General features: G+C 44.6%; 1 long non-coding RNA gene across 1 annotated transcript in view; it reads right to left on the bottom strand.

Moving 5' to 3' along the window:
* Positions 1-5,446: 5,446 nt before the first annotated feature.
* LOC310697718 overlaps positions 5,447-12,334 on the bottom strand; it is a 911,745-nt gene continuing 904,857 nt past the window's right edge. Inside the window, exon 3 of the long non-coding RNA XR_014521157.1 lies at positions 5,447-5,664. This is a non-coding gene — a long non-coding RNA (uncharacterized lncRNA). The remainder of the gene's footprint in view (positions 5,665-12,334) is intronic.

The following is a 12,334-nucleotide window of genomic DNA, read 5'->3' on the forward strand; positions in this document are numbered from 1 at the left end:
ACCGGTTTAAAATTTACGGCATGTAATGCCTTAAAATAAAATATTATGAAAATGATCTATAGGTGGTACATGGCGCCAGTCAAGCTAGCAAAAATCTACCATTTGCCTGACAATAAGTGTTGGAAATGTAAAGAAATTGAAGGTACTTTCTATCACCTTTGGTGGACGTGCCCGAAGATTAAGGTTTTCTGGGAAATGATATATAATGAAATGAAAAAGGTACTTAAATGTACTTTCCCTGAGAAACCAGAGGCCTTTCTCTTGGGCATTGTCGGCCAATTGGTGTCAAAGAGAGACAGAACTTTTTTTATGTATGCTACTACAGCAGCAAGAATTCTCATCGCAAAGCATTGGAAGACTCAAGATCTACCCACTCTGGAAGAATGGCAGATGAAGGTGATAGACTATATGGGACTGGCTGAAATGACCGGCAGAATCCGCGATCAGGGGAAAGAGACGGCGGATGAAGATTGGAAGAAATTTAAAATTTATCTTAAGAAATATTATAGAATTGATGAATGCTAAAATGTCGAGGTTTTAGAAAAAAGGGGATTACAGCTACAAAAGATTAAGTAAAAGAAAAAAATAAATAAGGGATAAATTTGATAAAAATAAATCTTAGGATCTGCTGAAATAATTTTGGAAATGGGGATGTAGAAAGGGGAGGTTTGGGGGAGTCGAAGAAGTGAGGTTTATGAAAAAAGGATACGAAATTATGCATGTTTGTTTGTTTTTCTATTTGTTTGTATTGTCTATAAAATTTTTTGTAAAACCAATAAAAAATTTTATTAAAAAAAAACCATAATAAACCTGTTCGGGCTATACAAAAAAAAAGAGAAAGATTGGTATTTATTAAAAAATTGGGATATTTTAGATCTAGAAGGTCATGACACCCGTTTTGGGTGGCATGGCTATCTTAATTATGGGAAAATAAAGTCACATAGGACTTTTTCAAATCATATAATAAGAAATGCTATATATAAGGTATGGGGAAAATACAAAAGATATTTGGAACAGAAAGCCCCAAGATGGAACTCTCCACTAGAAGCAATATCTGTTAAAAAAAGTAACAACATCAAAGAGAAGTGGATAACGTATAACACAATATTAAGGGGGGGGGGGAGTGTGAGGAATCAAGTCTTTATCAGGAGAAACAGGAGACCAAGCCGGGTGCCTGGGAGAGTTGCCAGTTTCTCCTGATAAAGGCTTGATTTCCGACATCTGGTAGCATGGGCAGGGGAAAGAGATAGACAGAAACGTATTTACATGCCTTTATTTCTGTCTTTGCAGCATTACAGAAAACATGACTGCTCTCTTCATACTCCTGCAGTCGACAGAGAACAAACACTTCCTGTCCAGCTCATATTACACTCTGAGCTAATTCCGGTGCCCTCTGCACTGTGAATTGACTGTCCCTCTGTTTCCCACGGAACAGTCCCAACATTCCCATTATGTTTTGTTTTCAAGCTACCAGCAGCTTGCGGCTGCATTGCTTCAATATCGTAACATACTTCCCCATATGAATCAATGTGCACTGCGAGCAAAGCGTGATCCAGAGGAGAAAACAAACAGTTGTTATACATATAACACTCCCCTGTTGTTTCAGTTCCACCCTTGGAACTACCCGCCACTGGTTTCCCCAGTGTACCTCTCTGGTTGTCTGACGTCCAAGGAATGAGTGCATCTGCATTACCTTGGCTAGGGAATGTAGTGTTACGCTTAGCAACTCTCTGTTGTGTCTTTGTCTCTGACTTAGACACAGCTTCAACCTGTCTTGAGTTGTCAACAATAGTAACACATGCAACAGCTGAGTTAGCAAACTCTTTTGAATACCTCTTGGGTGGTACACCCTTTGTAACTCTCTCAGACCTACGTATGAGGTGCTGATCCTCTCTGCTCACTGGTTCAGTCTCAGGACTCTTTGGAGAACCAGTTCCAATAGTAAACAGTGGTTCATCCTTCACCTGCGAAGGTCTAGCCATTGTGTGAGACTTCCTCTCAATGACTGTGTCAACTGAGCTCTCTGAGCTATCACTGTTACTCTCAGTACCACTGTAATCAGTAAAATCACCATCATCATCTGAATTGTCCTCTGTGGGAAATGTGGGAACAATTACTCTCTCCTGTTCAGGAGCACTCTCTAGAAATTTTGTGAGAATCACCTGACCAGATTCAGACAAAATTACTCTGTAGAGACCCTTTTCATAACCCACAAAAATGCCTCTAGCATTCTTTACTCCACCTGGAGCTTCAGTCTTTACATGAGACCCAAAAACCTTAAAATGGACAACAGAAGGTTTTCTGTGGAATAGCTTTTCAAAAGGAGAACTTCCTAAATCTTTTGAAACCTTTCTCATCCAACTGTAATAAAAAAAACATTAACGACTCTGCCCAATACTCATGTGGCAAATGTGAACTCAGCAATTGCGCCTTCATGCCATTTTGCAATTCTTTGTTCACTTGCACACAGACACCTCTGTTCCATGCTTCTGCAGAAACAGCAGTCTTGTGCCTGATCCCTTTCTTATGCAGGAAATCCTGAAAATCCTGTAAAAGAAAAACTGGCTTCTCATCTGTGAAAAGACAATCAATGTTAGCATCATGAACATTCTTAACTTTGTCACAAAACTCTTTAAACCTTTCTAAGGCTTCTTGTGGTTTCTGCAATGTATATATAATCACACATAATGAGAGAAATAATCCACACACACAAGATAATATCTTGCATTGCCTCTAGATGGTGCTAGAGGACCAATCACATCAGCATACACTCGCTGAAATGCCCTGTTAACCTCGGTCGCCTTCTTGACGTCCTTCGTCATACCTGCAAGAGAAATCATGTTAGATTCAGATGCATTACAATTTATGCAATCACTTTGATCAAAAGTCAACAAATACAGTCCATCTTTCTCTCTGGCAGAAAGATACAGCTCTCCATCTTTGAAGATTTTGCAGCTTTCTCTATCATAGGACAAAGTCAGTCCTTTCTTTGTGATCTGCGAAACACTCAGCAGATTGAACTTTAAATCAGGAACCAAATACACATTGTTAATAGTCAAGTTCAGACTCTCAAGATACACAGTTCCAAACCCAGTCGCTTTCAGCTCCTGGCCATTGGCCTGTTTCACAGTGAAGCTTTGCTTCTTAAACGTTGAAGACAGATCTCTGTGTGATGTCATGTGTTGCGTGCATCCCGTGTCAAGAACAAAAGCGTTCTCCGTTGAAAATGCGGCTTTTATTGACAGCAATGCTTTTGCAGGTTTCACCTGGGACTTGGTACGACTTTTGCCTGACGCCTCAGGCTTTGCAGAGCTCCCCTTAGCTCCTTCCTGTTGATGTGGCTTCTTACAATTCCGCTGAAGATGCCCAGTCTGTCCACAATTGAAACAACGGACAACGGTCAAGGCAACAGCCTGTTCTTCACTTGCAATAGCAGCGGGGGTGCTTGAACTCCAAGCTTCTCTCCCCCTGTCTTTGACATCTATTGCAGCAAGTCTGTCTTTCTCATTGAGAAGCACGGCACAAATTCTCTCCGTCGTAAGAGCTCGAGCAGGTAGAGAACCCAGCTGACTTGTAACGGTTTTATAAGTCCGATTAAGGCTGTTAATAATCATGAAGCAGAATATCTCTTGCTGTAGAGGGAAATTGCGTTCCGCCATCTGCTGGCGTAAGAATTTCATCTCTGTCAGATGCGCTCGTACATCTCCATCAGGCGCTAGCCTCAGATTGGTCAGTTTTTCAAAATGCAGCAACGCTGAAGAACCAGCATCTCTCTGATGTATTCTACGCAGCGTTTGCCAAATCTCACGTGCGTATTCCAAATCCTGAATATGCACGAGTTGATCATCTGAGATACACAGAATTATGGCCGTCCTGGCTCTCACATTCTGTGAATTCCAACCTGGCGTTGGTGCAGCAGGGATGGGGTTATCAATCACCCCAAAAATCCTCTGATTCTGAAGCAGGGCTTTCATCTTTACAGACCATGAGGAATAATTGCCATTAGTCAGTGGAGGTGGGTAAGGTAAGCCTCCCCCCTTCTTGGTATCCATTTTGAATCCAAGCCTCAGCTCTCACTCTCAAACCTGTAAAATTCCAAGAGTCTATTGGCTGTTCACTGCGTTGCACTTTGCAGCTAAACGCAGGCTGTTTTGGAAGTCCCTCCAAGAGCAGTGAGATAGCAGACAAAACAAACGCTGGAATTTTTGCCAGTGTTTTTCCAGCCTTTCACAGTCCCAGCCCCTTTTCCGTTGGCTAGTAACTTTCCACTTTACTGACGTTTCGTTGCTTAGCAACTGGCTTATCAAGACTCAGGAATGCGAAGAATGTGGCTCTCTCTCAGTGCTGTTTTCATCCAAAAGCAGACACTCAGTGAACCGAAGAATGCTTCAATTCGCGTTCACTCTCACAGCCATAAAATCACCATACCTTGAGGGAATCCGTTGCTCAGCACAAACACCTCCTCCGGTGCTCAGCCGTCCTTGTAGCTTCCATCCGCACACTACCATATCTTCCTTATCTCCTTGCAGAGGATGAAGTACGATCCATCAACCTCTCTTGTTGCTTTCATGGATCAAAACCATCGGCTACATGCTACCAGATGTCGGAAATCAAGCCTTTATCAGGAGAAACTGGCAACTCTCCCAGGCACCCGGCTTGGTCTCCTGTTGACCTCCCTGTCTGCTTTCCCGGCAAGATCCAGGCAGAGGTCGCGATAGGCGATCCTTCTCAGCATGAGAAGAACACCCCCCCCTCTTTATTTCAACCATGCCTTTATTTCTGTCTTTGCAGCATTACAGAAAACATGACTGCTCTCTTCATACTCCTGCAGTCGAGAGAGAACAAACACTTCCTGTCCAGCTCATATTACACTCTGAGCTAATTCCGGTGCCCTCTGCACTGTGAATTGACTGTCCCTCTGTTTCCCACAGAACAGTCCCAACATTCCCATTATGTTTTGTTTTCAAGCTACCAGCAGCTCGCGGCTGCATTGCTTCAGTAGCGTAACAGGGAGGAGGGTGAACTAATATTGATAAGTTATGAGAAAATAAAAGATCACTTTTCTAGTTGGCTAGATTACTTCCAGGTGAATGAAGTGTTCAGACAGGATAAGCAGATAGGTTTTGAAAAGGAGCCTTCAAGATTTGAAAGAGAACTACTGAATAGTAAAACCAAAATAATAGCAAAAATGTATAGACTTATTTTAGACTACAAAGTAATGGATGAGGAGGTTAAGGCTGTCAGTATCTCAGCTCACAGTCAGAGGTAACTGGCCTCCCCGAGGCAAACTGAGTGAGATACTTGTTTACATTCCGTCTGCGTCTCCCGGCAGACGTGGTCGTAAACCGGCGATTCTCCTCGTTAGATGTGAGGAGAACACACCCTCTGCTTCTCTCTTCTTGCATTCCCCCCCCCCCCAGGGAGGGGAAATGAGACAGACAGGAGTCTATTTACATGTTTTATTCCTGTCATTCAGCAGTACATAGAAACGTGACTGCTCCCTTCAGACTCCATCAGAAGAGTCACAACTCCACCCCTGTACTTCCAGTACAGGTCAGATGACACTCTGAGCTAACATCCGGTGCTCAGTACAGAGAATAGACTCCCCCTTTTTCCCAACAGTACAGTTTGAAACAACAACAACCTGTTTTGCATTCCAGCCACCTGCAGCTGGCTTTTGCATTGGTGCTTTTTCCCAACAACCTCCCCCAAAAGCATCAATAGGCAAAACACGATCCAGAGAAGAAAACAAACAGTTGTTATACATATAACAGTCCCCTGTTGTTTCAGTTCCACCCTTGGAACTTCCCACCACTGGTTTCACCAGTGTACCTCTCTGGTTGTCTGGCTTCCAAGGAATGAGTGCTTCTGCATTACCTTGGCTTGCTACTCTCTGTTGTGTCTTTGTCTCTGACTTAGACACTGCTTCAACTTGTTTTGAGTTGTTAACAATAGCAACACATGCAACAGCTAAGTTAGCAAACTCTTTTGAGTACCTCTTTGGTGGTACACCCTTTGTAACTCTCTCAGACCTGCGTATGAGGTTCTGATCCTCTCTGCTCACTGGTTCAACCTCTGGACTTTGTTGAGAACCAGTAGCAATCAGTGGTTCTTCCTTCACCTGTGAAGGTCTATCCATTGTGTGAGATTTCCTCTCAATGACTGTTACAACTGAACTCTCTGAGCTATCACTGTCATCATCAGTACCACTGTAATCTGTGACATCAGAAAAATCATCATCATCTGAATTGTCACCTGTGGGAAATGTGTGTACTACTACCCGCTCTTGTTCTGGAGCACTCTCTAGAAACTTTGTGAGAATCACCTGACCAGATTCAGACAAAATTACTCTGTAGAGACCCTTTTCATAACCCACAAAAATGCCTCTGGCATTCTTTACTCCACCTGGAGCTTCTGTTCTCACATGAGACCTGAAAACCTTGAAATAGGCAACAGAAGGTTTTCTATGGAACAGCTTCTCAAAAGGAGAACATCCTAACTCTGTTGAGACTTTTCTCACCCACACGTGAAGATAGGACGCTAGCGACTCGGCCCAATATTCATGTGGCAAATGTGAACTCAGCAATTGCGCATGCATCCACTTTTGCAATTCTTTGTTCACCCTCACACAGACCCCCCTGTTCCACGCTTCGGCTGAAACAGCAACTTTGTGGTCTATCCCTCTTCCATCCAGGAACTTCTGAAACTTCTGTAACAGAAAAACTTGTTTCTCATCTGTGAAAAGACAATCAATGTTAGCATCATGCATATTTTTAACCTTGTCACAAAACTCCTGAAACCTTTCTAAGGTCTCTTGTGGTTTTTCTATCACAAAAACCCAAGAATAATTAGTGAAACAATCAACACACACAAGGTAATATTTTGCACCGCCTCTAGATGGTTCTAGAGGACCAATCACATCAGCATACACCCGCTGAAATGCTCTGTCGACCTTCTTGGTCACCTTCCTGGTGCTCATGTTGGTCACACCTGCAAGAGAGATTTTGTTAGAATCAGAAGAATTACATTTCATGTAATCACTTTGATCAAAAGTCAACAAATACAGTCCATCTTTCTCTCTGGCAGTAAGATACAGTTCTCCATCTTTGTAGATCTTGCAGCTTTTAGCATCATAGGTCAGTTTCAGTCCTTTCTTTGCAATCTGCGACACACTTAGCAGATTAAATCTCAGTTCTGGAACCAGGTAAACACCATGCCGAGGTGCAACTGCTGCCCTTCCTCCTGGCCCTCCTCCTCCTGGCCGGTCTGGATGCAATGTTGCGCGCAGTAGGATGAGCCAAAGGTGAGCTGTCGCTGGAACCACGCTAATGAAGGGCTGTGTCTGTCCAGCCAACTCATGCCTAACACTATAGGCGTGTCTGACAGGCGGGTGACGTTGAAACTGATGACCTCGCGATGATTCCCAATCTGCAGCACCATGGGTGGCGTCTGTTGTACCACCTGCCCGCCCAGCAGCTTCCTGACATCGACGGTAACGACGTTTAAGGGCAGCGTGGCTGGTAGAAGCGCTATGCGATGTTGCTTGATGAACTGCACCCCCACGAAGTCTGCGTTGCTCCCAGAGTCAATTGTAATGGGGACTTCCAGGGTGAGTCCATTAGGTAGCTGGAGATTGGCAGTGAGCTGCACCACTGGCTTGGGTGGTAAAGGATCTGTAGGCTGCAAAAGCGCTGGGGACTGCTTTACTGACTCGCCTGGCTGAGCCCCAGCATCTCTGCTTCCAGCCAGGCATTGTCGTTTCCCTGAAACTGCTCTCCTTGGAGCACTGCTGCTGTTACTGTTGCTAAGGCTGCAGTGTGCTTCTGGAGCCTCTGGGGACACTCTTTGGCCATGTGTGCTGCACTGTCACAGATGTAACACTTCCTGCTCCCTCTAGGAGGCTTCGTCTTGACTGCTCCGGACGCTGGGGCTCCGGCAGCTGTCTGAGCCTTTGCACCACCAAGCTCCATCGGTTCCTCCCCCTCCCTAAGCAGAGGCGAGGGATGCGCACGTCCCAGGTCCCTGGGAATAAAAGGAGGCGCTCTAGCTGGTGCGCGCACCTGGCGACCCTCCTCACTGTGCCAAGGGCGTTCTTCGTGGCGCACTCCTATCATGAGTGCCCTCTGCACGACGTCTGCGAGGGTTCGAGGTCTGTCCCCCCTGGCTAACTCATCCTTCACGGAGCCATTGAGTCCCTCCCAGAACAAATCTCTCACTGCCAGGGAGTCTTTTTCCCAACCCAGCACATTCAGCAATGCAAAAAAGCGGGAATGGTACTGGCGTACTGTAGCCTTGCCCTGCCGCAATCCATGCATCTCCCGTCGCGCCACATCAACGTCCACGGTAGATTGGAAGCAAGCGTCCATGGCTTTGATAAATTCGATAGAATCCCTGCGGGCAGGACCATCTTCGCGCCACAAATTGTGTAACCAGGCTCTAGCTTCCCCATGCAAGTGGGACACAATGAAGCCTACTTTCTCCTCCTCATCTTTAAAGTCTTTCCGAAGCAAATGCAGCGCATATACGACGTCTGCTCTGAAACTGGGATACTGCTTCAGGTTCCCATCGAAGTGGGCTACTAAACTGCCCCCCCGCCGTCCGAGTCCGATTCCCTCTGATCTGGACCCCGGGAACCCCTCTTTGCACGCACGATCCCACCTGGCTTGCAGATCCTGGCAGCGCGCTTCTGCTTCTTCACCTTTCCGCTGGGAAACCACTACCGCAGTGGAAAGCTCAGTGACCGCGTTGCGCAGGGCTGTTATCTGCTCCTCAGTATTCATGTCTGCCAAACTTCGTGAGCTTCGCAAAAAAATTTTTTTGCGGTTTTAGAGAGGGGACTTACTGTCAGGGCTGCCTCAGGTCTTAGCTCACAAAAGACCAACGCCAAGTTCTTCTTATATACAAAGGTGTTTATTGCAGTTCATTTTTCGCTCCACAGCCGAGGTGCGCAGCCCCACGTCTGTTACGCTTAGACCGCTGAAGTCCCCTCTGAGTCAGTCCCTCCCCTGCACCAGTTTAAGAGGCTTGCGCTGCTCCACCTCTTCCTTTCTCTCCTTTTCCGCAGGGTCTTCCTGCCCGCTGGGGTTTCGCCCCTCCTGGATTCCCCTGCCGTGGAATCCCCAGACTGCTCTCCCTCCCTCCTGTGGGCTTTGGGAACTGGCTCCTCCTCCGGGCTCCCTGTTCTTCCGCGCGCCTCCACATTTGAACTTGGCGTGCGCCTGACCTTCCTTTTGACAGATACGCTACTCCCTTCACTACTCCCCTCCCCTTCCGGGAGGACGGCTTGCTCCGACCTCCTCTCCCTCCTCAGATTCGCTGGAGAGGCTCATGTAATCCTCCGACCCACTGCCATCCTCTTCCTCGCTGTCCTGGGATTCTTCCCCATCGCTCTCCATCTCCTGCCTCCCCTGTGCCTCTGTCCCTGAACCCCTGACACAGCCTTATTGCATTAATTCCAAAACAGGGAACGGACAATCTACTTATTAACAACTATAGGCCTATCGCACTTCTAAATAACGATTATAAATTATATGCAAATATTTTAGCTGAAAGATAAAAAAAAGGCTTCCAGATGATGATACACAATGACCAAGCCGGCTTTTTGCCCGGGAGGCACATTTATAGCAACACTAGAAACATTATACAGTATATAAAAGGGATTGAAGCAATATAATCAAAACAAAAAGCTAAAATCATAATCAACGGAAATTTATCACAGGAGTGTGAAATCAGTAAAGGGGTCAGACAAGGTTGCCCACTATCCCCCTTAATTTTCATATTAACATTGGAAGTTTTATGTAAACAAATTAGGGAAGAAAAAGAAATAAAAGGGATTATGCTGGGAAACAGAAGTTATAAAATGAGGGCATTTGCTGACGATTTAATTATAACTACGGAGCAACCAAAACAGAGTTTAAGAAAGGCGTTGGAAATAATATATGGCCACGGTAAAGTTGCGGGGTTCAAAATGAATTTAAACAAGACAAAACTATGAGTTAAAAATATGTCGCCAGATGAAAAAGCAGAATTAGAACAAATAATACACATTAAAATCTACCCCAAAATCAAAAGCTCTTGCCGCGGCAAACGAAAAGCCTCACTTTCGCTTTTCCTCCACATACCTTTCAGCAGTCTGTCGCAGTCTTACTCTCCTGTAAGTGCCGTGAATCTGGGCCCATAACCTGTTGTTGGGATACTGCCAGGGAGACAAAGTCCATCATGGCCCCAAGCCGTCTGCCGGACGATCCATCGATCTCCCGTAGGCACGCAGTATCAGCAATTAGCGACATGAGTTCCTAGAAAATATCTTGCCACATTCTAGAGCTCATGCACACTCTATCAGCAGATAATGCACAGCAAAAGTCGCACTCAGGAGAGCATTATTTACAAGTTTTATTCAGCGTTGATCAGAACAAAGAAAGACATGACTGCCTGCGTCAGTGTCTCCAGACACAGAGAGTGAGAAAACGAAAGCAAAAGACACAACAGAAACATCCTGTGAAAACAGGAAATACGCAGGCTGTGACACAAACATCCTGCTCCCTTTTAAGGTGGAACGGAAATATCCTAACAATCTTCATATAAGTTAATATTCTTTGGTGTTATCCATAATCCTAAATACTTGATTTTGGGGTAGATTTTAATGTGTATTATTTGTTCTAATTCTGCTTTTTCATCTGGTTCTGGTTCTGGCTCTTTCTCAGGCTCTGGTTCTGAATGAGGGCTTGGTTCTGGCACTGATTCAGGGTCTCACTCTGGCTCTGGCACTCTATCAAGGACTGTTTCAGACTTAGGCTGTGGCTCTGGCTCTGTTTCCATTCTTACAATGGAATGTACACAAAACAATAATCCTTTCTATATAAATTTTTCTATACACTCTGAAAGCATAATAAATCCTTAATTGTTGTTCACCTCCTTTTAGTTCCTTTATCACTCGAATGCTAGCACGGATTCAAAACTATTATTATATTTTTAACATATCTTGTATAACCATCCCATTTTTCTGCAAACTTTTGCTTTGAGATTCCACTGAGTTTGCTAGTCAATTGAGCCGTCTCCACCAATTCCTGTAATTTGATTTGCCAATCTGTTATTTTTGGAGCCTCGTGATCTTTCCATCCCTTGGCCACAAGTATACGAGCTGCTGCGGTTGCATACAAGAATACCTCTCTTAGATTTTTTGGGATCTCTTTATCTAAAATACTTCATAGAAATGCCTCCGGTTTTTTCGTAATAGTTACCCCCATCCTCTTTTTTAATTCATCGTATATCCCCCCCCCCAAAAAAAATATTAATCTTTTCACACGTCCACCACATGTGGCTCATGTCACCGTTATTTCCTCCACATCTTTTTAACTAATAGTTTTGTCTTGTTTAAATTCATTTTGGACTTCCGGAGGCGGCGCGAAACGGCAATGGCGGCCCTCTTTACACTGTGAAGAGGGGCTCCGTGGAAAAGGGTCGTCCACTACGGCAGAGCAGAGACCCGCTAAGAAAAACCACAGGTAGAGTGAGCCTGTGGTCGTGGGACTCGGCGGGCACCAAGAGCGACCTCGGAAACGAAGAAGGGACCCCGTAAGGGGCTCCGGAACGTGGAAGGGGTAGCGGTGCTGTGAGTTCATCGCTCTTTCCGCAGAAGTGAAGCCGCGCGGCTGCTGCTGATGAGCGCTGACCTTTCTTCTTTGAATATTCGATTTGAAACAACATACCCGTGAGTAAGAATCTCAAGACTTCTGAATCTAAATTTGTGAAATTTGGCTGAAAGCGGGAGACGCTAAAAAGGAAGTCCGTCTTCCGGCTCTGCTCAAAGTATCAAGCAAAGGCTTATAAAAGCTGAAGCGCTGAGAGGGGTTTTTAAAAGAAGTTGGAATATACCCTGCAAATTCGGATTTGACTGCTTAGAAGTAAAAAATTGTATTTGTGTAAATGGACATAGATCGGGACCTCTTCTCCTCTTTTTGGTGGATTACAAAGTTTTGAGAACCCAGCCCTCGGGCTGCCTGGATACAAAAGAACCATCAGACTGCGGTAACTGTATATAAAGTTAAAATGCTACATTGGGGTTATTTTGTAAGATACAAATAAGGAACTGTTGCATGCACCATTGTTAAGAACTTTCATTTTGACTTGGGTAAATTTCTGCAAGTTTAAAGTGAACTTTGAAGGTTTTCTCCTCCTTCCCTTTTTCTTTTTTCTTTTTTTTTATAAAATGTTTTTATTAGTTTTACAAAAATTTTTGAGACAATACAAACATAAAGAAAAGACATACAAACACGTATAAATTCATAACCTTTTTTTCATAAACCATGTTTCTCCGACTTCCCCATACCTCCCC

This window comes from Podarcis liolepis (genome assembly GCF_965112155.1).
Source record: "Podarcis liolepis genome assembly, chromosome: W".
NCBI classification, from domain to species: domain Eukaryota; kingdom Metazoa; phylum Chordata; class Lepidosauria; order Squamata; family Lacertidae; genus Podarcis; species Podarcis liolepis.